The sequence below is a fragment of the Lethenteron reissneri genome, chromosome 60 (genome assembly GCF_015708825.2).
Source record: "Lethenteron reissneri isolate LAM-NWPU_2019-01 chromosome 60, ASM1570882v1, whole genome shotgun sequence".
In the NCBI taxonomy this organism is placed as follows: Eukaryota; Metazoa; Chordata; class Hyperoartia; order Petromyzontiformes; family Petromyzontidae; genus Lethenteron; species Lethenteron reissneri.
The window spans coordinates 8,770,403-8,794,221 of NC_083838.1; positions in this window are offsets into that span (position 1 = coordinate 8,770,403).

Sequence of the window (23,819 nt, forward strand, 5' to 3'; positions counted from 1 at the left end):
CCGTTAACCGCATAAGATGTAACTTACATATCACAAGTAATACACACGCTTTAAAAACATATTCATTACGACATCATAATTAACAACATTTAACGTGTGTGTTCTCTAAACAGTGGGGAGCGGTAGTGTAGTGGTTAGCGCGCTGCGCTACTAACCCGGCCACCCGAGTTCGCTAGCAGCACTTGCCCTGACAGTCTGTGAAGGCTATACGGGGGATCTTTGTCTTTAAAAAAACAGTGCTGACTCGGGTTGCTAAAATCTGGGTTTTGTTTTACAGTAATCGGTCACCGAATTAATACGTTAATAAAAACCGGTTTGGAAACCGGTTACTAGTTTTTCTCACTGGAAATGTCTGTCATGAAACGAGAGGATATTTTAGTTGATTCCGTTTCTCGGCAGAGCAGTTGAATCGATGGGGCAATAATTGATGTAGGAATTAGATTTCATTACAATTTACTATAAATAATTAATGATTCCTGTTAAATCCCCACCACCACCTTTGTCCACACGGTACAAAAGACAAAGATCACCCATATAGTCTTCAACATAATGTTGGGGCAAGAGACGCGAGGTCTCCATTCGCTACGAGAAGGTTAGGTGGGGGCTTCCTTCATCCACCAGCAAACTGGTGAATCAACATCAGCATATTTATGAATACTGGAGGAATCTGATGAACTATAAAGCCCTTTTACTTGACAGATGTCCAGTAGGAGTACGGGGTCAGAACGTTTCAACACCAAACAGTTCAAAAACACGAAAGCAGTGCACAGTATAGGCAAGGTTAAGAAATCCTCCTTAAGCGTATATACAAATAAAACTCGGTAAGGCCACTGAGCCATTGACTTCTTATTCAGAAGCGAGACCTGCCAACAAATGACAGCTCAACCAAGTGGCTTATCATCATGCGCAATCCACAGCAGCCAAATCATCGAAATCAGCGGTCCCCAACCTTTTTGGCACCAGGGACCCGTTTCGTGGAGGACAATTTTCTTCACGAACCGGGACGGGGGGGTCATCATTGGGTCTTTCCCCCTTTTCAAGAAGCTCTCCAGCGACGTTGATTTTTTCTTACTCATTCTGGGCCAGGGGTAGAGCTCGTGGGCTCACCAACACTGTGACTGAGACGAGTGCGCAGTGCGGGAAATAATAAAACAATGGGGGCGGGCCACGCGCGGACTCACCCCTCTCACCTCCTGCTGCTGTGCGGCCCGGTTCCTAACAAGCCACGCACCGGTACCGGTCCGCGGCCCGGGGGTTGGGGACCCCTGAGCTAAATAATCTAGAGCAGTGCTGCAGCCTTGCACCCCATTGGTTCTCAATCGGTAAAAACAAAAACCACATGGGGTTTGATTAAACAAAGTTGTACTTGCGTGCCCGTGCTCAAGTTGCGATTCAATGATTTACCTGCTAAGAAAATGTGACCGTGTCTCGCGAGCCCCAGGGGATGCGTGCAGCCCAGGTCAAGGAGAACCACTGGATGCAGAGGCACGAATTCTAAACGTGGAAGTAAATACCGGAGGATCCGGAGAAAGAAAAAAATCCACGCGACCACGGAGAGAGAGAGAGACACCGCAAACTACAAATATACAGCAGGCGTCAGGGTCGGAGATCGAATCCTCGACCTCCTGTATACCAGGAGAGGTAGTTAACATCTCCTAGCCACCGTGATGAGGATCAGAGAGTCACGCAAACTCCAAATATACAGCAGCAGGCGTCGGGGCTCGGAGATGGAATCCCCGACCTCCTGTAGACCACATGCCAGTGCTAGACGATGATGCTGACGGAGACCATGATTGCTGCTGTTATTATTAATGAGCGATATTAACACTCACGCACACGCGAATTATTTCATGTCACGTGGACCGAGTGAGTAACACAAAGCCATTCCAAATCTAATCGCCAGACAGGGATGTCCCCCCCCAACACCGAAACCCCCACCCTCCGAGTATGTTTAGGATTTAAACCGCATTACATTTAAATTAAAATCACATTAGCGGCCAGGGTTGCGGCTGCTGTGTGAGGATTTTATTTATTGTATACATATACAGTACGTGTTTTTTATTATTATTCTACTTACTATTCACAGAACATAGAGGGACATGATCATAAGAACGGGGAGTGGGGTATGTGTGAGGGTGGAGGGTGGGTGGAGTGGGAGTGGGTGGATGGAGGGTGAGTGGAGTGGTTGGTGGTGGGTGGAGTGGTTGGGTGGGTGGATGGATGGAGGGTGGGTGGGTGGAGTGGTTGGGTGGGTGGGTGGAGTGGAGTGGGGGTGGATGGTGTAGTGGATGGAAGGTCTGTGCAGTGGGAGTGGGTGGAGGGTGGCTGAGTGCAGTGTGAGTGTGAGGGTGTAGTGGGAGTGGTGACAGTGGCTGGAGGGGTGGGTGCAGTGGTTGGGTGACATTTAAGCAGCAGCAGCAGTCCGCGCAGCGACCCAAGATGTAATCTACGGAGACCCCCAGAGGCTGCTCCATCGAAGTGCACCGTCATGGGTGCACCCACGGGTGCCTCTCTGTGTCTGCCGCTACCATCGCGTTCGGCCTCTCGTCTCCATTGCGTCGCACGGACGCGTGCGGGGAGCGGTGGCGCAGTGGTCAGTGCGCTGCGAACCCGGCCAACCCGAGTTCGATTCCAGCTCGCGGCCACCACCGCCACCACCACCGGTAACGATTTTCTGAACCGGTCCCAAGGGCCTCCTCCTCCCTCCCTCCCTCCCATTCTGGCTCCGCCTAAAAATAAAGTGCATACCTGGTGCGGTGTGTAAACATCGTCACTGGGGAGACAAAGGTGGTCGGGCGTGAGTCTAACCACCTCCCCCCACCCCCCTCTCGACCCCCCCCTCGTGAACCGTGCCGACCTCCATAGGTGCTACTCGCCAACAGCACTTGCCCTAAGAGTATGGTAAGGCTACACGGGGCATCTTCTTGGCCGCATGCGAGTGTCGTTTGACATGAAGAGCGTTGACCCTCCACCACCTCGCGGAGTCCTGACACGTTCAGAGCGATGACTCAAAATTTACTCTCTCTCTCTGTGTCTCTCTGTGTCTCTGTCTCTCTCTCTCTCTGTCTCTGTCTCTCTCTGTGTGTGTCTCTCTCTCTCTCTGTGTCTCTGTGTCTCTCTCTGTGTCCTCTCTCTGTGTATCTCTCTCTGTCTCTGTGTCTCTCTCTTACTGTCTCTCTGTCTGTCTCTCTCTCTCTGTGTCTCTCTCTGTGTCTTTGTCTCTGTGTCTCGTCTCTGTTTCTATGTCTGTGTCTCTGTCTTTGTGTCTCTGTCTCTCTCTCTCTCTCTGTGTCTGTGTCTCTGTGTCTCTCTCTGTGTCTCACTCTGTCTCTCTCTGTCTGTCTGTCTCTCTCTGTCTTTCTCTATGTCTGTCTCTCTCTGTCTGTGTCTCTCTCTCTCTCTGTGTCTCTCTCTCTCTGTCTGTCTCTCTCTGTCTCTCTCTGTGTCTCACTCTCTGTCTCTGGAGATGTGCCCCCCCCCCCCCAATATTTATTCAATTACGGCCTTGGCGTGGAGGAATGTGTAGGATGACCAGACGTATTGGAAGAGGAACTCCTACCTCGTACACCTCGTCCACCTCTTCCAGTGTGTCTGACCAGCGTGTAAGAGAGGGTGGGGTGGGTGGGGAGGGAAGAGACTCTCTCTGGAGTTGCCGGTAGCGGTGACCTCTTCCGCCAAACGGCACTTGCAGGGCTGCGCCCTTTGCCACTTTAATCGTTTCGTCCCGATGAAGAATCCCACTCGAGGCATTTGTGAACAAATAAAAGCTTCACAGCTCTTTGGATTCCTCGAGGATAAATCAACACGCTCCGAGTGTGATTCACGCTCGTGGTAGTTTGTTTGTTGGTTGGGCACAGGGGAATAATAACGACGCCACAGCGGTGCTAATAACAACAACAGCAGCAGCAACAACAACATCGCAACAAAGAGAATGCGAGACGACAAATCTGGTGGGGGGTGGGGGGGGTGGAGGCGTCGTTCTAACGGCACGCGCGCGAACGGCATTAACCTCCACGTGTCGCGCCATTGTTCGCACGGCGCTCTCATGCATAATGCAAGTTGCGTGGAGAACTCCGTGGTGATGTTACAACACAGCCCACACCCACACACCCACACACCCACACACACACCCACACACCCACACACACCCACACACCCACCCACACACACACCCACACACACACCCACACACACACCCACACACACACCCACACCCATACACACACCCACACACACACACACCCACACACACCCCCACACACCCACACACACACCCACACACACACCCACACACACACCCACACACACACCCACACACACACCCACACCCACACACACACCCACACACACACCTACACACACACCCACACACACACCCACACACACACCCACCCACACACCCACCCACACACACACCCACACACACACCCACACACACACCCACACACACACCCACACACCCACCCACACACACACCCACACACACACCTACACACCCACCCACACACACACCCACACACACACCCACACACACACCTACACACACACCTACACACACACACCACACACACACCCACACACCCACCCACACACACACCTACACACACACCACACACAACAACAACAACGCCATTCGCCACTAAGTGGCAGTGACGTCACCACGACGCTTGTGCCAGGCCAAGTGCAACCTTGAGGCCACGTGAAGTGTCGAACGCCCGCTGGCAGGAGGTCACGGGGCAGACCCAGCAGGTGCCACGGGTCGACTGACCGAGATGACCGAGGATGACTGGCTGATGCACCACCTGTGCCCCCTACTGTACCAACTTGCTGTGCTTTAGCCACCCGGCGCTCCGCTCGTTGTTGTGAGCGTCGCTCCTCCGCCCTCCGTTGTTGTTGGAGGGCGACTGCCTCCAACTGCCCAGTAGCGTCCTTCACGAGCCTCCTCCACTGAGGCCGATCTTGACACCGCTGGTACCAGTCATCGGCAAGTCCACTCAGCTCCACGTCCTCCTGTATCACATCACTCCATCTCTTCTCTAACCCGTGCCGCGCCCGTTTAGCCGCCTCGATCCGGCCGAACAAAAGCTGTTTAGGCATGCGGTGGCTGGGCATGCGGGTTACATGACCCAGCCAACGCAGCCTTGCCTGCCGGAGGAGCTCACCGATGGGACTTTGACCAGATCTTTCAAGGATTTGTGAGCTCCTCACACAATCCAGCCTGGTTAAACCCAGGATGGATCGTAGGCAGGCCGGCCTAAATGTTTCCAACCGGCGAAGATGCTCCATTAGGGGGGTCCACGTTTCGCAAGCGTAGAGAATGGAGGGAATGACTGTGGCCGAGAAGACTTGAAGCTTCGTGCGGAGCGACAGACCAGGTAGCCTCCACACAGCGTTATGCAACCGATGAAAAGATATTGCCGCTCGACTGATTCGGAGTGAGACCTCTGCTGATAAACTGGAGCCGGTCATAAGCACACTGCCCAGGTATGGGAAACTCTCCACTCTCTCCACAACTGCCCCACAACCGATTGGGAGTTGTGGGGGTGAAGTGTCCGATGGTACAAAATACCCAGGCAGGTGCTTAGTTTTGGTGGGGCTGATGGTAAGGCCCCACCTCTTAGTGGCACGCTCCAGTCTCAGCAGCAGCGTCTCCCACTCCTCTTCTGAATGAGCAGCTATTAACCAATCATCGGCATACATACCGTGGTTGACCAATAGGGAGCCATCCCTTGATCGCACCCGGGCGTCGATCAGCCTCCCATTATATCTGTACCAAATGGAAATTCCCCCGGTACAGCTATTGAAGGCTTCACGAACTACGTGGTCACAATAGATGTTAAATAATGTGGGAGCCAGCGGACATCCCTGTCGCACCCCAAGGTGTACAGGGAAAGGCTCTGACTCCCGGGCCCGCTCACCATCATGAAGATCCTTAATGATCGTGAGCAGAGGGTCAGGGACTCCGAAAGCACGAAAAACAGCCCAGAGCCCAGGCCTACTGATGGTATTATAGGCCTTGACCAGGTCAATAAAGCAGAGATGTAGGTCTTGTTGGAATTCCCTACACCTCTGCTATAGCAGACGGACAGAAAATGTGGCATCTGTGCAGGACCGCCCTTTCCTGAAACCGCATTGGGGCTCCGCAAGCCTCTCCTCAGCGTGCCTACCAAGGCGATGTTGAATAATCCTTGCCAGGACCTTTCCCGGCACACTGAGGAGTGAGATGCCCCTGTAGTTGTTACAGTCTGTGCGGTCCCCCTTCTTAAAGAGGGGGACCACCAGGGCATCCTTCCAATCCTGCGGTACCCGTCCAACGGTCCAGACTGTTGTTATCATGTCATATAGGGCAGTCTGCGCACAAGCGCCACCCTCCCTCAGCATTTCTCTTGGGAGATCATCTCTGCCCAGTGCCTTTCCTGGTCTCAGACTCCGGATCGCCTTCAGTACTTCCTCAACAGATGGCACCTCAGCCAGCCACACACAGGGAGGGGGTGACCTCTTCCAATATTTGAGGCACCGCAGCCTCAGCAGGGTTATCCCCACTTTGTGCCATGATGTTTTCCTGGCTGAGAGATTTCCCCTTCCCCAGGACCTCACAGAAATGCTCAGCAAATCTGCAAACCTGTTCCTGGGGGTCGGAGATTGGATCACCGTTTTTTCCCCTAATGATGGTAATAGGTGTGGCGCTGCAGGTTACTTTTTTGATGGAGTTAAATAGTGATTTGTGATCGCGGGCCACTGAGGCAGACTCCATCTCCTCAGCAACCCGCGACCACCACCCATCCTTGCAGCGCCTTACGGCTCTCCGAACCTCCGAGCGAAGGCTGCGGTAAACCTCCTCATTCTCTGACGTGGGATGCTGTAGCCGATGAGAGTGGGCCTGTCGCTTTTTCTCAATTAACCTGAACACCTCCTCTGTCAGCCACATACACACACACACCCAACCACACACATACACACCCACACACACACACCCACACACACACACACCCACCCACACACACACAGCCCACACCCACACACCCACACACACACAGCCCACACACACCCACACACACGCCCACACACACACACCCACACACACACACACCCACACACACACACATCCACACTCCACACACATACACGCCACACACACACTCCACACACACACACTCTCCACACACACACTGCACACACACATACACTCCACACACACACACTCCACACACACACACACTCCACTCACACACACTCTACACACACAAACTGCACACACACATACACTCCACACACACACACTCCACTCACACACACTCCACACACACGAACAATGACAAAGGTCCTCCCTTGCCCCCCGTGTTGCCTCAAGAGGCTATTGGGGCAAGTGTTGTTCGCGAGCACGCGGTTTTTTCCCGGCTAAAAACAAAAACGATTAGGGGAAGATTTTTGTTCATTATTAAACTGAGAGAAAAAAAACCCATTGGAAATCCGATGGAGAGATTACCCCTCCAGCTTAAACTATTACTCAAAGCAATATACACACACACATATACACCGATATCTACATATGCACGCTCGTCGTGAAAGAGTGAATGAATAAATCGTCGGACGAATGCATCGAAATGAAATTCGGCCACGGCCAGGATTGAGGCAAAGGTCCCCCGTGTAGCCTCAACGGACTTGTTGGGGCAAGTGCTGATAGCGAGCACCCGTAAAGGCTGGAAAACTGTGGAACACGAGGGGGTGGTGTGGCCAGCACCACGCCCGCCCGGCCGCCTTTGTCTCCCCAGTGACGAAGTTTACACCACCGCACCAGGGACTATTTTGAGGCTGAGTCGACCTAGACACACGCCAAGACAAAGATCCCCCATGTAGCCGACACAGGCCACAGGGACAAGCGGCATGGGCGCGGGTGAAATTTTCTTTGTCTTCCGAATAACAAAAAAAATGCCGCATTTCACTCACAGAGACAAAGGTCCCCCTTGTAGCCTTGACAGACCCTTGGGGCAAGTGCTTTCAGCGAGCAGCGCCTATGGAAGGGCCGGCACTGTGGCACACGAGAGGGTGGGGGACCAGCACCACGCCCGGCCGTCTTTGTCTCCCCAGGGGCGATGTTTACGGCACCACCGCACCGGTCCAGTCAATCGTCACCTGTTTTGGCCACGAAGCGGCAATCGGATTCGAGTCGGCGGATTCTGCGCGTAATTCGCTAACCGCTTTTCTTTTCTTTTACGATGCAGAGGAAACAAGAAGATGCTCGGTGTAGTCGGCACTTTGCTTCGCTCATCATTTCGTTTTTTTTTCAATGCTTTGCTTTATGTGCCCCCCCCCCCCCCCACCTTTTTGAAATGAAAGATTTCACAAAAGATTTACACTGCCGCCATCCTCACACACAATACAAAGATCCCCAGTATAGCCTTCACAGACTGTAGGGGCAAGCGAGCCCCTATAAAGGCCGGCACGGCACACGAGGGGGTGGTGGCCAACACCACGCCCGGCCGCCTTTGTCTCCCTAGTGGCGATGTTTACACAGAGCACCAGGTACTCATTTGAGGCTGAGTAGGGGAGGTCCAGGACCGGTTCAGATAATCGTCTCCGGTGTTGGCCGTGAGCGGGAATCGAACTCGGGTCGCCGGGTTCCTAGCGCAGTGTAGCGCTAAACGCTGCACGACCGCTCCTCACACACGCACAAACACACTGATACACACACACACACACTGATACACACACAACCACACTGATATACACACACAGACACACTGATACACACACAACAACAACAACAACCGCTATTCGCCACTAAGTGGCGGTGACGTCACGATGACGCTTGTGCCAGGCCATGTGCACCTTGAGGCCACGTGAAGTGTCGAACGCCCGCTGGCAGGAGGTCACGGGGCAGACCCAGCAGGTGCCACGAGTCGACTGACTGAGATGACCGTGATGACTGGCTGATGCACCACCTGTGCCCCCTACTGTGCTAACTTGCTGTGCTTTAGCCACCTGGCGCACTGCTCGTTGTTGTGAGCGTCGCTCCTCCACCCTCCGTTGTTGTTGGAGGGCGACTGCCTCATACTGCCCAGTAGCAGCGTCCTTCACGAGCCTCCTCCACAGAGGCCGATCTTGACACCGCTGGTACCAGTTATCGGCAAGTTACCTTAGCTCCATCACTCCATTTCTTCTCTAGACCATGCCGCGCCTAGTCTAGCCCTCTAGATCCGGCCGAACAAAAACTGTTTAGGCATGCGGTGGCTAGCCATGCGGGCTAAATGGCCCAAGCAATGCAGCCTTGCCGGCCGTAGGAGCTCACCGAATGGACTTTGTCCAGATCTTCCAAGGATTTGTGAGCTCCTCACACAATCCAGCCTGGTTAGAACCCAAGATGGATCGTAGGAAGGCCAGCCTAAATGTTTCTAACCGGCGAAGATGCTCCATTAGGGGGGTCCACGTTTCGCAAGCGTAGAGAAGAGAGGGAATGACTGTGGCCGAGAAGACCTGAAGCTTCGTGCGGAGCGACAGACCAGGTAGCTTCCACACATCGTTACGCAACTGATGAAAAGATAATGCCGCTCGACTGATTCGGAGTAAGACCTTTGCTGTTAAACCGGAGCCGGTCATGAGTACACTGCCCAGGTATGGGAAACTCTCCACTCTCTCCACAACTGCCCTATCACCAATTGGGAGTTGTGGGGGTGGAGTGTCCGATGGTACAAATACCCAGGCAAGTGCTTAGTTTTGGTGGCGCTGATGGTAAGGCCCCACCTCTTGCTGGCAAGCTCCAGCTTCAGCAGCAGCGTCTCTAACTCCTCCTCTGAGTGAGTAGCAATTACCAGATCATCGGCATACATAACATGGTTGACCAATAGGGAGCCATCCCTTGACCGCACCCGGGCATCGATCAGCCTCCCATTGTATCTGTACCAGATGGAAATTCCTCCGGTCAAAATAGATGTTAAATAATGTGGGAGCCAGAGGACATCCCTGTCGTACCCCAAGGTGTACACGGAATGGCTCTGACTCCCAGCCACGTAGTTTTACCCGGACCCGCTCACCATCATGAAGGTCCTTAATGATCGTGAGCATAGGGTCAGAGACTTAGAAAGCACGAAGAACAACCCAGATCCCAGGCCTACTCATGGTATCATAGGCCTTGACCAAGTCAATAAAGCAGAGATGTAGGTCTTGGAATTCCCTACACCTCTGCTGTAGCAGACAGACAGAAAATATGGCATATGTGCAGGACCGCAATTTACTGAAACCGCATTGGAGCTCTGCAAGCCTCTCCTCAGCGTGCCTAGCAAGGCGATGTTGAATAATATTTGCCAGGACCTTTCCCGGCACACTGAGGAGTGAGATGCCCCTGTAGTTATTAGAGAATATGCGGTCCCCCTTCTTAAAGAGGGGAACCACCAGGGCATCCTTCCAATCTTGCGGAACCCGTCCAGTGGTCCAGACTGTTGTTATGATCTCAAGTAGGGCAGCCTGTGCACAAATGCCACCCCCCTCAGCATTTCGCTTGGGAGATCATCACTGCCCAGCGCATTTCCTGATCTCAGACTCTGGATCGCCTTCAGTACTTCCTCAATAGATGGCACCTTAGCCAGCCACTCAAAGTAAATAACTTTTTCTTCCAATATTTGAGGCACCGCAGCCTCGGCAGGGTCATCCCCACTTTGTCCCACATTGTTATCCAGGCTGAGATTGGTCCCCTGCCGCAGGACTTCACAGAAATGCTCATAAAATCTACAAACCTGTTCCTGGGGGTCGGAGATTGGATCACTGTTCTTTACCCTAATAATGGTAATAGGTGTGGCGCTGCAGGTTACTTTTTTGATGGAATTAAAGAGCGATTTGTGATTGCAGGCCACTGAGGCAGACTCCATCTCCTCAGCAACCCGCGACCACCACCCATCCTTGCAGCGCCTCACGGCTCTCCGAACCTTCGAGTGAAGACTGCAGTAGCCGATGAGAGTGGGCCTGTCGCTTTTTCTTAGCTAGTTTGAACACCTCCTCTGTCAGACAAGGTCTCTGCGGAGGTCTGGACCGTGTACCCAAAGGAGCCATTGCAGCTGCATGAGTCACAGTCCTAAACCTCGCCCAAGTCCCCTCGATATTAGGAGGTGTGGGGGACGATGCCAACCCCAGCCGCAAGCGATGATTAAATTCTCGCTTGCAACTTTCATCAGCTATCTGAGACCATGCCACTAAGGGTTTGAATGGGTCCTGGGTGTACACCAACCACTGGAGTGGAAGAATGGCAGGCGCATTTTGCAGATGACAAGTCGATGGTCAGTCGGCAGATCAGCTCCACGGTAGGTCCTGGTGTCAAGGACATGGGCCTGCATCCGCTGTTCCGTCCCTATGTAGTCCAACAGATGCTCTTGATTGGACCCAGCCTGCATCCATGATGCTGTGTGCATGCGCCGATGCCGGAACAGTGTGTTGGTAATTACAAGCCCATGGGCTGCACAAAAATCTAGCAGCCTCCTGCCGTAATTATTGAGCTAATATGGCCCATGCCTTCCAATCACTCCAGACCAGGTGCCAGCATCATGACCAACTCGGGCATTGAAGTCACCCAACAAGATGACCCTATCCCGAGGGGCCACTTTAGCTAGCACCTGTGACAGGAGGTTATAGAAGGCATCTGACTCATCGGCCTTGCCTGCATCCCTCCACGGATGTTTGTCTTTAGTGGAGGCATAAGTAACCACGACCACCACTCCTCGCCTCTGGTTGATGGGAAGGCGAGCCCAAAGTAGCCTGAGGCTTACAGCTTCCCACACCTCACTGCCACGCTCCCACACCCCCTTCATTCTTTTGTTCAGAAGAAGAGCCACTCCCTGTTGTTTGGCAGTCTCCTGCCCTGAGAAGAGGACTGTCCACCCCTCATGGTGGCAGGAGCCAGAGCCGGTCCACCGGGCCTCCTGAATACCACAGAGATCCAGGCGGTGCCGGTCTAGCTCCTGACAGAGGAGTGGCCACACGTAGTGTTTTTTTTGTTGTTTCTGGAGGAGCCCCGAGGGTAAGGATTCAGTCTACTGGCTCCGCCAAATGGGGTTTGGCCAGGAGATGTCATAGACGCCTGTCCTCCTCCGGCACAAGCTTATTAATTAATATTTTCCGTCGTGGTCTTGTGGTAAGTAATTGAAGGTGGATGGCTTACCACCCCCTCGCACCCGTCCAGAGCCCTGATTTGGCCGCTGTGGTGGTCACAAACGCCATGAGGGGAAAGGCCAATCGGAATTGGCCCTACCCCCACAGCACTGCCCACGACAACGTTGCGCGTCTGGCACCACGAGGAGGTAGGGGGTTGTTTTTACGCACTGAAACACACAGATACACACACACACAGATACGCACACACACAGATACGCACTCACTCACGCACATTGGTATGCTGTCTGTCGCACGCACGCGGCGAGAGAGCGAGCGAGGAGCCCTGACCCTCTTCGTGGCGGCCTCAGCGGTTTAATCGGCGGCGGTGTTATTTTGGTACTCGCGTGCCGCGTGTCGATCATCGCGGGCCGCGTGTCGATCATCGCGTGCCGCGTGTTGATCATCGCGTGCTGCGTGTTGATCATCGCGTGCTGCGTGTCGATCATCGCGTGCCGCGTGTTGATCATCGCGTGCCGCGAGTCGATCATCGCGTGCCGCGTGTTGATCATCGCGTGCTGCGTGGCAATCATCGCGTGTTGCGTGTCGATCATCGCGTGCCGCGTGTCGATCATCGCGTGCCGCGTGTCGATCATCGCGTGCCGCGTGTCGATCATCGCGTGCTGCGTGTCGATCATCGCGTGCCGCGTGTCGATCATCGCGTGCCGCGTGTCGATCATCGCGTGCCGCGTGTTGATCATCGCGTGCTGCGTGTCGATCATCGCGTGCCGCGTGTCAATCATCGCGTGCTGCGTGTTGATCATCGCGTGCTGCGTGGCAATCATCGCGTGTTGCGTGTCGATCATCGCGTGCCGCGTGTCGATCATCGCGTGCCGCGTGTCGATCATCGCGTGCCGCGTGTCGATCATCGCGTGCTGCGTGTCGATCATCGCGTGCCGCGTGTCGATCATCGCGTGCCGCGTGTCGATCATCGCGTGTTGCGTGTTGATCATCGCGTGCTGCGTGTCGATCATCGCGTGCCGCGTGTCGATCATCGCGGGCCGCGTGTTGATCATCGCGTGCTGCGTGTTGATCATCGCGTGCTGCGTGTCGATCATCGCGTGCTGCGTGTCGATCATCGCGTGCTGCGTGTCGATCATCGCGTGCCGCGTGTCGATCATCGCGTGCCGCGTGTCGATCATCGCGTGCCGCGTGTCGATCATCGCGTGCCGCGTGTCGATCATCGCGTGCCGCGTGTCGATCATCGCGTGCCGCGTGTCGATCATCGCGTGCTGCGTGTCGATCATCGCGTGCTGCGTGTCGCTCATCGCGTGCCGCGTGTCGATCATCGCGTGCCGCGAGCTGACTGCTCCTGCGAAGCGGAGCCGCCGAGCTCGTGGCGGAGCACGCGTGGTGGTGGTGGTGTCACTGGGTGGTGGTGGTGTCACTGGGTGGTGGTGGTGTCACTGGGTGGTGGTGGTGGTGTCACTGGGTGGTGGTGGTGGTGGTGTCACTGGGTGGTGGTGGTGTCACTGGGTGGTGGTGGTGGTGTCACTGGGTGGTGGTGGTGTCACTGGGTGGTGGTGGTGGTGTCACGTGGTGGTGGTGGTGTCACGTGGTGGTGTTTATTCGCTGACCGTCACCGAACCCCCCCCCCCCCTCTGCATAATCCCGCCCATAATTCCCCGCGGACGTCGTCACACCGAGAGAGAGGAGGAGGGGAGGACAGCAGAGAGGCGTGGGGAGCGGTGGGGTGGGTGGTGAGGGAGGTCAAAATGCCGCTGGCTTTGGAGAAAGAGAGAGAGGATTGTGACGAATGTGGAACTCCATTCTTGTCTCTGCTCCCACCTCTCACTCTGCTCCCCCTCTCACTCTGCTCCCCCCTCTCTCCCCCCGCTCCCCCCTCTCACTCTGCTCCCCCCTCTCCCTCTGCTCCCCCCTCTCACTCTGCTCCCCCTCTCACTCTGCTCCCCCCTCTCACTCTGCTCCCCCCTCTCACTCTGCTCCCCCCTCTCCCTCTGCTCCCCCCTCTCACTCTGCTCCCTCCTCTCACTCTGCTCCCTCCTCTCACTCAGCTCCCCCCTATGCTCCCCCCTCTCACTCTGCTCCCCCCTCTCACTCTGCTCCCCCCTCTCCCTCAGCTCCCCCCTCTCACTCTGCTCCCCCTCTCACTCTGCTCCCCCCTCTCACTCTGCTCCCCCCTCTCACTCTGCTCCCCCCTCTCCATCTGCTCCCTCCTCTCACTCTGCTCCCCCCTCTCACTCTGCTCCCCCCTCTCACTCTGCTCCCCCTCTCCCTCGGCTCCCCCCTCTCCCTCTGCTCCCCCTCTCACTTTGCTCCCCCCTGTGCTCCCCCTCTCACTCTGCTCCCCCCTCTGCTCCCCCCTCTCCCTCTGCTCTCAGATGCTCCTCTCCCAGCTGAACATCGTTCTTCACGTAATTCTTCTTCTGCGTAGTTGTTTTAATCAGAGGTGGCACCGCTCACGCCAAAGACGCTCGCCTCTTACACGTAAAGCAACAAAAATACGCGACGATTCGGGCAAGGGGGCATTTCTTCACAGCCTGATCTAATGTGCCGTGAAGAAGGACCATTGCCCGGAACGTCGTACAGTATATTATTTCCTTCCTTTGTGAGGCCACACAGTGTCCTTGATGACCAACGTTTTGAGCGACGATGTCCTTGTCCGCGCTTGTGCAGCAGCAGCAGCAGCAGCCGCCGCAGATGGTTTTCTACCCCGCCAGAGCCACGTGGCGAGGAGCGGTGGTGCAGCAATTGGGTCCGGGCTGCGCCACATGTTGCCGCAAGCCGGCGACTGAGCTGCCTCCGAGTTCAATGCCAGATCACCGACTGATGCCAGTGGCGAGCGCTGTGAGCACCAGTCTGGTGGCACGATCGTTGTTTTGTTGGCCCATGTACATGAACTATTATAGCGGTGACCCCGAGGTTACCAGAGTACTATGGCTCTCGCATAATGTCCGTGAAGCAGTCATTGTTATTACACGCTCACTCTGTTGTTGTCGTTGTTGTATCCTCAAATCTTGTAACTCAATTTTAACCCACTTCCCAATGTGGTATCGACTGAAAACTTAGTATACTTATGTCATACCGATGACAATACTATATTCTATCATAAAAAATAGAATAAAATACATTTTGTGTGTATGTGTGTACGTGTGTAAGTCTGTATGTGGGTGAGTGTGTGAGTGTGTACGTGGGTGAGTGTGTATGTGGGTGAGTGTGTGAGTGTTTATGTGGGTGAATGTGTATGTGGGTGAGTGTGTATGTGGGTGAGTGTGTATGTGGCTGAGTGTGTGAGTGTGTGTGAGTGTGTGTGTGGGTGAGTGTGTGAGTGTGTATGTGTGCGAGTGTCTATGTGGGTGAGTGTGTATGTGTGTGAGTGGGTGAGTGTGTATGTGGGTGAGTGGGTGAGTGTGTATGTGGGTGAGAGTGTATGTGGGTGAGTGTGTATGTGGGTGAGTGGGTGAGTGTGTATGTGGGTGAGTGTGTATGTGGGTGAGAGTGTATGTGTATGAGTGTGTATGTGGGTGAATGTTTATGTGAGTGAGTGTGTATGTGGGTGAATGTGTATGTGAGTGAGTGTGTATGTGTATATGTGGGTGAATGTGTATGTGTCTATATGGGTGAGTGTGTATGTGTGTGAATGTGTATGTGTGTGAGTGTGTGAGTGTGTATGTGTGTGAGTGTGTGAGTGTGTATGTGGGTGAGTGTATATGTGGGTGAGGGTGTATGTGGGTGAGTGGGTGAGTGTGTATGTGGGTGAGTGGGTGAGTGTGTATGTGAGTGAGTGTGTATGTGTGTGAGAGTGTATGTGGGTGAATGTGTATGTGAGTGAGTGTGTATGTGGGTGAATGTGTATGTGAGTGAGTGTGTATGTGTATATGTGGGTGAATGTGTATGTGTCTATATGGGTGAGTGTGTATGTGTGTGAGTGTGTATGTGGGTGAGTGTGTATGTGTGTATGTGGGTGAGTGTGTGAGTGTGTATGTGTGTGAGTGTATATGTGGGTGAGTGTGTATGTGTGTGAGTGTGTGAGTGTGTATGTGGGTGAGTGTGTATGTGGGTGAGTGTGTATGTGGGTGAGTGGGTGAGTGTGTATGTGGGTGAGTGTGTATGTGTGTGAGCGTGTATGTGGGTGAGTGGGTGAGTGTGTATGTGTGTGAGTGTGTGAGTGTGTATGTGTGTGAGTGTGTGAGGGTGTATGTGGGTGAGTGTGTGAGTGTGTATGTGGGTGAGTGTCTATGTGGGTGAGTGGGTGAGTATGTATGTGGGTGAGTGTGTGAGTGTGTATGTGGGTGAGTGTGTATGTGTGTGAGAGTGTATGTGGGTGAGTGGGTGAGTATGTATGTGGGTGAGTGTGTGAGTGTGTATGTGGGTGAGTGTGTATGTGTGTGAGAGTGTATGTGGGTGAGTGGGTGAGTGTGTATGTGTGTATGTGTGTGAGTGTGTATGTGTGTGAGTGTGTGAGTGTGTATGTGGGTGAGTGTGTGAGTGTGTATGTGTGTGAGTCTATATGTGGGTGAGTATGTATGAGTGTGTGAGTGTGTATGTGGGTGAGTGTGTGAGTGTGTATGTGGGTGAGTGTTATGTGGGTGAGTGGGTGAGTTTGTATGTGGGTGAATGTGTATGTGTCTATATGGGTGAGTGTGTATGTGTGTGAGTGTGTATGTGGGTGAGTGGGTGAGTGTGTATGTGGGTGAGTGTGTATGTGTGTGTGAGAGTGTATGTGGGTGAGTGGGTGAGTGTGTATGTGGTGAGTGTGTATGTGTGTATGTGGGTGAATTTGTTGTGTCTATATGGGTGAGTGTGTATGTGGGTGAGTGTGTATATGTGTGAGTGTGTATGTGTGTATGTGGGTGAGTGTGTATGTGAGTGAGTGTGTATGTGTGTATGTGGGTGAGTGTGTATATGTGTGAGTGTGTATGTGTGTATGTGGGTGAGTGTGTATGTGAGTGAGTGTGTATGTGTGTATGTGGGTGAGTGTGTATATGTGTGAGTGTGTATGTGTGTATGTGGGTGAGTGTGTATGTGGGTGTGTATATGTGTGAGTGTGTATGTGAGTGTGTATGTGGGTGAGTGTGTGAGTGTGTATGTGGGTGAGTGTGTATGTCAGTCGACCCGTGGCACCTGGGTCTGCCCCGTGACCTCCTGCCAGCGGGCGTTCGACACTTCACGTGGCCTAAAGGTGCACATGGCCTGGCACAAGCGTCGTGGTGACGTCACCGCCACCTAGTGACGAATGCGGTTGTTGTTGTGTATGTGGGTGAGTGTGTATGTGGGTGAGTGGGTGAGTGTGTATGTGGGTGAGTGTGTATGTGGGTGAGTGGGTGAGTGTGTATGTGGGTGAGTGGGTGAGTGTGTATGTGGGTGAGTGGGTGAGTGTGTATGTGGGTGAGTGTGTGAGTGTTTATGTGGGTGAATGTGTATGTGGGTGAGTGTGTATGTGGGTGAGTGTGTATGTGGCTGAGTGTGTGAGTGTGTGTGAGTGTGTGTGTGGGTGAGTGTGTGAGTGTGTATGTGTGCGAGTGTCTATGTGGGTGAGTGTGTATGTGTGTGAGTGGGTGAGTGTGTATGTGGGTGAGTGGGTGAGTGTGTATGTGGGTGAGTGTGTATGTGGGTGAGTGTGTATGTGGGTGAGTGGGTGAGTGTGTATGTGGGTGAGTGTGTATGTGGGTGAGAGTGTATGTGTATGAGTGTGTATGTGGGTGAATGTTTATGTGAGTGAGTGTGTATGTGGGTGAATGTGTATGTGAGTGAGTGTGTATGTGTATATGTGGGTGAATGTGTATGTGTCTATATGGGTGAGTGTGTATGTGTGTGAATGTGTATGTGTGTGAGTGTGTGAGTGTGTATGTGTGTGAGTGTGTGAGTGTGTATGTGGGTGAGTGTATATGTGGGTGAGGGTGTATGTGGGTGAGTGGGTGAGTGTGTATGTGGGTGAGTGGGTGAGTGTGTATGTGAGTGAGTGTGTATGTGTGTGAGAGTGTATGTGGGTGAATGTGTATGTGAGTGAGTGTGTATGTGGGTGAATGTGTATGTGAGTGAGTGTGTATGTGTATATGTGGGTGAATGTGTATGTGTCTATATGGGTGAGTGTGTATGTGTGTGAGTGTGTATGTGGGTGAGTGTGTATGTGTGTATGTGGGTGAGTGTGTGAGTGTGTATGTGTGTGAGTGTATATGTGGGTGAGTGTGTATGTGTGTGAGTGTGTGAGTGTGTATGTGGGTGAGTGTGTATGTGGGTGAGTGTGTATGTGGGTGAGTGGGTGAGTGTGTATGTGGGTGAGTGTGTATGTGTGTGAGCGTGTATGTGGGTGAGTGGGTGAGTGTGTATGTGTGTGAGTGTGTGAGTGTGTATGTGTGTGAGTGTGTGAGGGTGTATGTGGGTGAGTGTGTGAGTGTGTATGTGGGTGAGTGTCTATGTGGGTGAGTGGGTGAGTATGTATGTGGGTGAGTGTGTGAGTGTGTATGTGGGTGAGTGTGTATGTGTGTGAGAGTGTATGTGGGTGAGTGGGTGAGTATGTATGTGGGTGAGTGTGTGAGTGTGTATGTGGGTGAGTGTGTATGTGTGTGAGAGTGTATGTGGGTGAGTGGGTGAGTGTGTATGTGTGTATGTGTGTGAGTGTGTATGTGTGTGAGTGTGTGAGTGTGTATGTGGGTGAGTGTGTGAGTGTGTATGTGTGTGAGTCTATATGTGGGTGAGTATGTATGAGTGTGTGAGTGTGTATGTGGGTGAGTGTGTGAGTGTGTATGTGGGTGAGTGTTTATGTGGGTGAGTGGGTGAGTTTGTATGTGGGTGAATGTGTATGTGTCTATATGGGTGAGTGTGTATGTGTGTGAGTGTGTATGTGGGTGAGTGGGTGAGTGTGTATGTGGGTGAGTGTGTATGTGTGTGAGAGTGTATGTGGGTGAGTGGGTGAGTGTGTATGTGGGTGAGTGTGTATGTGTGTATGTGGGTGAATTTGTTGTGTCTATATGGGTGAGTGTGTATGTGGGTGAGTGTGTATATGTGTGAGTGTGTATGTGTGTATGTGGGTGAGTGTGTATGTGAGTGAGTGTGTATGTGTGTATGTGGGTGAGTGTGTATATGTGTGAGTGTGTATGTGTGTATGTGGGTGAGTGTGTATGTGAGTGAGTGTGTATGTGTGTATGTGGGTGAGTGTGTATATGTGTGAGTGTGTATGTGTGTATGTGGGTGAGTGTGTATGTGGGTGTGTATATGTGTGAGTGTGTATGTGAGTGTGTATGTGGGTGAGTGTGTGAGTGTGTATGTGGGTGAGTGTGTATGTCAGTCGACCCGTGGCACCTGGGTCTGCCCCGTGACCTCCTGCCAGCGGGCGTTCGACACTTCACGTGGCCTAAAGGTGCACATGGCCTGGCACAAGCGTCGTGGTGACGTCACCGCCACCTAGTGACGAATGCGGTTGTTGTTGTGTATGTGGGTGAGTGTGTATGTGGGTGAGTGGGTGAGTGTGTATGTGGGTGAGTGTGTATGTGGGTGAGTGGGTGAGTGGTATGTGGGTGAGTGGGTTGAGTGTGTATGTGGGTGAGTGGGGAGTGTGTTGGGTATGTGGGTGATGTGGGTGAGTGTGTATGTGTAGTGGTGAGTGTGTAGTGGTGAGTGTGTAGTGGGTGAGTGGTGAGTGTGTATGTGGGTGAGTGGGTGAGTGTGTATGTGGGTGAGTGTGTATGTGGGTGAGTGGGTGAGTGTGTATGTGGGTGAGTGGGTGAGTGTGGTATGTGGGTGAGTGTGTATGTGGGTGAGTGGGTGAGTGTGTATGTGGGTGAGTGTGTAGTGTGGGTGAGTGGGTGAGTGTGGTATGTGGGTGAGTGGGTGAGTGTGTAAGGTGGGGGGAGTGGGTGAGTGTGTATGTGGGTGAGTGTGTAATGTGGGTGAGTGTGTATGTGGGTGAGTGGGTGAGTGTGTATGTGGGTGAGTGGGTGAGTGTGTATGTGGGTGAGTGTGTATGTGGGTGAGTGGGTGAGTGTGTATGTGGGTGAGTGGGTGAGTGTGTATGTGGGTGAGTGTGTATGTGGGTGAGTGGGTGAGTGTGTATGTGGGTGAGTGTGGATGTGGGTGAGTGTGTATGTGGGGTGAGTGGGTGAGTGTGGGTATGTGGGGTGAGTGTGTATGTGGGTGAGTGTGTATGTGGGTGAGTGGGTGAGTGTGTATGTGGGTGAGTGTGTATGTGGGTGAGTGTGTATGTGGGTGAGTGGGTGAGTGTGTATGTGGGTGAGTGTGTATGTGGGTGAGTGGGGTGAGTGTGTATGTGGGTGAGTGTGTATGTGGTGAGTGGGTGAGTGTGTATGTGGGTGAGTGTGTATGTGGGTGAGTGGGTGAGTGTGTATGTGGTGAGTGTGTATGTGGGTGAGTGTGTATGTGGGTGAGTGGGTGAGTGTGTATGTGGGTGAGTGTGTATGTGGTGAGTGTGTATGTGGGTGAGTGGGTGAGTGTGTATGTGGGGTGAGTGTGTATGGGGGTGAGTGGGTATGTGGGTGAGTGGGTGAGTGTGTATGTGGGTGAGTGTGTATGTGGGTGAGTGGGTGAGTGTGTATGTGGTGAGTGTGTAGTGGGTGAGTGTGTATGTGGGTGAGTGGGTGATGTGGGTGAGTGGGTGAGTGTGTATGTGGGTGAGTGTGTATGTGGGTGGATGTGGGTGGTGATGTGTATGTGGGTGAGTGTGTATGTGGGTGAGTGGGTGAGTGTGTATGTGGGTGAGTGTGTATGTGGGTGAGGGTGGTATGTGGGTGAGTGGGTGAGTGTGTATGTGGGTGAGTGTGTATGTGTATGCGTGTGTATGTGGGTGAGTGGGTGAGTGTGTATGTGGGTGAGTGTGTATGTGTATGCGTGTGTATGTGGGTGAGTGGGTGAGTGTGTATGTGGGTGAGTGTGTATGTGTATGCGTGTGTATGTGGGTGAGTGGGTGAGTGTGGTATGTGGGTGAGTGTGTATGTGGGTGAGTGTGTATGTGTGTATGTGGGTGAGTGTGTATGTGGGTGAGTGTGTATGTGGGTGAGTGTGTATGTGGGTGAGTGTGTATGTGGGTGAGTGTGTATGTGTGTATGTGGGTGAGTGTGTATGTGGGTGAGTGTGTATGTGGGTGAGTGTGTGAGTGTTTATGTGGGTGAATGTGTATGTGGGTGAGTGTGTATGTGGGTGAGTGTGTATGTGGCTGAGTGTGTGAGTGTGTGTGAGTGTGTGTGTGGGTGAGTGTGTGAGTGTGTATGTGTGCGAGTGTCTATGTGGGTGAGTGTGTATGTGTGTGAGTGGGTGAGTGTGTATGTGGGTGAGTGGGTGAGTGTGTATGTGGGTGAGAGTGTATGTGGGTGAGTGTGTATGTGGGTGAGTGGGTGAGTGTGTATGTGGGTGAGTGTGTATGTGGGTGAGAGTGTATGTGTATGAGTGTGTATGTGGGTGAATGTTTATGTGAGTGAGTGTGTATGTGGGTGAATGTGTATGTGAGTGAGTGTGTATGTGTAAATGTGGGTGAATGTGTATGTGTCTATATGGGTGAGTGTGTATGTGTGTGAATGTGTATGTGTGTGAGTGTGTGAGTGTGTATGTGTGTGAGTGTGTGAGTGTGTATGTGGGTGAGTGTATATGTGGGTGAGGGTGTATGTGGGTGAGTGGGTGAGTGTGTATGTGGGTGAGTGGGTGAGTGTGTATGTGAGTGAGTGTGTATGTGTGTGAGAGTGTATGTGGGTGAATGTGTATGTGAGTGAGTGTGTATGTGGGTGAATGTGTATGTGAGTGAGTGTGTATGTGTATATGTGGGTGAATGTGTATGTGTCTATATGGGTGAGTGTGTATGTGTGTGAGTGTGTATGTGGGTGAGTGTGTATGTGTGTATGTGGGTGAGTGTGTGAGTGTGTATGTGTGTGAGTGTATATGTGGGTGAGTGTGTATGTGTGTGAGTGTGTGAGTGTGTATGTGGGTGAGTGTGTATGTGGGTGAGTGTGTATGTGGGTGAGTGGGTGAGTGTGTATGTGGGTGAGTGTGTATGTGTGTGAGCGTGTATGTGGGTGAGTGGGTGAGTGTGTATGTGTGTGAGTGTGTGAGTGTGTATGTGTGTGAGTGTGTGAGGGTGTATGTGGGTGAGTGTGTGAGTGTGTATGTGGGTGAGTGTCTATGTGGGTGAGTGGGTGAGTATGTATGTGGGTGAGTGTGTGAGTGTGTATGTGGGTGAGTGTGTATGTGTGTGAGAGTGTATGTGGGTGAGTGGGTGAGTATGTATGTGGGTGAGTGTGTGAGTGTGTATGTGGGTGAGTGTGTATGTGTGTGAGAGTGTATGTGGGTGAGTGGGTGAGTGTGTATGTGTGTATGTGTGTGAGTGTGTATGTGTGTGAGTGTGTGAGTGTGTATGTGGGTGAGTGTGTGAGTGTGTATGTGTGTGAGTCTATATGTGGGTGAGTATGTATGAGTGTGTGAGTGTGTATGTGGGTGAGTGTGTGAGTGTGTATGTGGGTGAGTGTTTATGTGGGTGAGTGGGTGAGTTTGTATGTGGGTGAATGTGTATGTGTCTATATGGGTGAGTGTGTATGTGTGTGAGTGTGTATGTGGGTGAGTGGGTGAGTGTGTATGTGGGTGAGTGTGTATGTGTGTGAGAGTGTATGTGGGTGAGTGGGTGAGTGTGTATGTGGGTGAGTGTGTATGTGTGTATGTGGGTGAATTTGTTGTGTCTATATGGGTGAGTGTGTATGTGGGTGAGTGTGTATATGTGTGAGTGTGTATGTGTGTATGTGGGTGAGTGTGTATGTGAGTGAGTGTGTATGTGTGTATGTGGGTGAGTGTGTATATGTGTGAGTGTGTATGTGTGTATGTGGGTGAGTGTGTATGTGAGTGAGTGTGTATGTGTGTATGTGGGTGAGTGTGTATATGTGTGAGTGTGTATGTGTGTATGTGGGTGAGTGTGTATGTGGGTGTGTATATGTGTGAGTGTGTATGTGAGTGTGTATGTGGGTGAGTGTGTGAGTGTGTATGTGGGTGAGTGTGTATGTCAGTCGACCCGTGGCACCTGGGTCTGCCCCGTGACCTCCTGCCAGCGGGCGTTCGACACTTCACGTGGCCTAAAGGTGCACATGGCCTGGCACAAGCGTCGTGGTGACGTCACCGCCACCTAGTGACGAATGCGGTTGTTGTTGTGTATGTGGGTGAGTGTGTATGTGGTGAGTGGGTGAGTGTGTATGTGGTGAGTGTGTATGTGGGTGAGTGGGTGAGTGTGTATGTGGGTGAGTGGGTGAGTGTGTATGTGGGTGAGTGGGTGAGTGTGTATGTGGGTGAGTGTGTATGTGGGTGAGTGTGTATGTGGGTGAGTGGTGAGTGTGTATGTGGGTGAGTGGGTGAGTGTGTATGTGGGTGAGTGTGTATGTGGGTGAGTGGGTGAGTGTGTATGTGGGTGAGTGGGTGAGTGTGTATGTGGGTGAGTGTGTATGTGGGTGAGTGGGTGAGTGTGTATGTGGGTGAGTGTGTATGTGGGTGAGTGGGTGAGTGTGTATGTGGGTGAGTGGGTGAGTGTGTATGTGGGAGTGGGTGAGTGTGTATTGGGTGAGTGTGTATGTGGGTGAGTGTGTATGTGGGTGAGTGGGTGAGTGTGTATGTGGGTGAGTGGGTGAGTGTGTATGTGGGTGAGTGTGTATGTGGGTGAGTGGGTGAGTGTGTATGTGGGTGAGTGGGTGAGTGTGTATGTGGGTGAGTGTGTATGTGGGTGAGTGGGTGAGTGTGTATGT